The sequence below is a fragment of the Dunckerocampus dactyliophorus genome, chromosome 18 (genome assembly GCF_027744805.1).
Source record: "Dunckerocampus dactyliophorus isolate RoL2022-P2 chromosome 18, RoL_Ddac_1.1, whole genome shotgun sequence".
Lineage (NCBI taxonomy): Eukaryota > Metazoa > Chordata > Actinopteri > Syngnathiformes > Syngnathidae > Dunckerocampus > Dunckerocampus dactyliophorus.
The window spans coordinates 2,156,143-2,158,334 of NC_072836.1; positions in this window are offsets into that span (position 1 = coordinate 2,156,143).

A 2,192-nucleotide genomic window follows, 5' to 3' on the forward strand; every position below is an offset into this window, starting at 1 on the left:
GGAGAATAACAGCAAAAGAGCTAACGGAGCAGAATGCCTCAAACACACAGGTGACCATACGTAACAGTATGTTGGACGTTGGTAAACCTCACGTCCTCAACCTTAAGAGGCACGCTCGTGGGCGTCAAGTTGACAGTCTGGGCTCTTAGACTGACGCCGTGCTCCACTCTCATCCCGAAGGACCCATGGTTCAAGGCCATGGCAGCGCACCCAGGCGGTTTACACATGGTCCAAGGAAAACTGAAGAACTGGTGACTAGCTAAAGCTCCATCTGAACTAAATGGAACGCTCATTACAAATCTGAGGCAGGTGCGCTCCCCAGCTCCCTCTAACCACAGTAAAGGTGATGCATTCAGTCCAAACAAGAAACAGATGTAACAAAATAAAAGCACCAAACAGGAAATAAAAATATAACCCAACCAAAATCCCAAACATGACACAATATGATACGATCGAGATACAGATAACTGCTAACTTTTTTTTATATCTACTTTTTTTACATTTAGATTTAAGTATAGTTTGTGCACACCTGGAGGTAAAGACTGGAACAAATTAGGATTTGACAGGCTGTACCCGCTGCTTTGTCCTAATCAAATATCATAACATAGCTACTCCCACACCACCACTACGAGGAGAACCAGAGTTTTGAGCAAGAGGAGCCACCTGGCGTGGCCCAGCAAGCTGCACTATATTCGGACACACACCCCAAGCAGCCGGTGTGCCGCCATGGAGGTCTCTGGCAAAGCTTTTGCATTTTTCAAACACCACGGCGCAACATGCCCCAGGCCTGGTACCGATGTTGTCATGTTCTGTTTTAGCTGCTCTGCCGCCGCCTGTCTGTGTTTTGCAGTACACTGCTGGTCGTGCCAGGGCGGAGCCACCTGTGCACACCTGAGAACAATTAGTCATCCGGCCTCCATAAGCCATGCTGTGAGACTCACTCGTTGCCAGGTTGTTTCCTTGGACTTCACTCGCTCCCTGCTCAACTACTACCTCGTGTTGTGCCTCTCATGTGTAGCAACTTTCTGGTCATCTGCTCTTCTAGCATTCTGTTGTTGTTCTCCTTGGCGTTCTCCAGCAGTATTTTCTGTTCCTAGCAGCACCGTTTGCTTTATCTTTCTGCTTGGCTTTTCCAGCAGCACTTTTTGTTCCTGTTTTACTTTAGTACCTTTTCTGCTCAGTGTCTTCAGCAGCGCTTTTTGTTTTGTTTGTGTTTATTTTGTTTTAATGTGGCTTCGCCCGGCTGTTTCAGTTGTACTTTGTATTGTTTTTCTTGCTCTGGTGGAGAACTATTTTTGTAGTAACCTTTTTTTTGGTCCTTTTTTTTGTCCTTTCTGCATTGGGGTTCAACTACCGGCTTGTGCCAGTCTTAACAGATGTGGCTGATAAGGTTTTTGTGTGCTTGTTAGTTTTTTTCCCCCCCTCACCATTGGTACAATAGCGCTTCAAATGTCTCTGAAAGTGAATGTTTGTTTCCAAGTGAGCTCAGGGGAAGTTCTGACAGGCCGTTAACGTCACAGGCAGGAGAAAAAAGGAGCGCTTGATTTGCTCACCCACAGCACGGGTAATCTCGCCTCATCAGTGTTTTTTAAATTTTTTTATTATTGGTTATTGGAGCTATTTTTAATGTTACCGGTATGACGTCATAATTCCCTCGTATCGGCGATGTGATCGTTATCATGCATTCCATCCACATCAAGCATGTCAGTGTCATATCTAATAATATATCTCACGTATTGTATTGTTACAATTTGCCTGGTGACAATAAAAAGCTGAAAATGGCCCTTCAGCCACACTTTGGACAGCCTTGCTTTCGGAGAAACACATCTCTTTACTCTCTGAGACATGAAGACAGAAGATGATGCAAACATCTCAAAGACACCGCTGAGGAGGACAAAGAATGATGCTTGACGGTCCAAGGACACATGATGAGGACAGTAACGACCTCTTTGACACATGCCCATGCCAAAGGCTGCTGTCCTGCCTGCTCAGCAAAATCATAAAGAGGAATGGAAGGTCCAAAGTCTGCAGTGTTTCTTCATGGTGGATGTTCATGTTTGCTGCTGGCCAATCATGGAGTGTCCGGGGAGAGACGGAAAGGAGAGCACACAGCCAATTAAGGCTGGCACCTGACTGATGACGTAGGAGAGGGAGCATTGGGGCGGGGCGGGGGTCCTTGCTCTGGTTTGTTC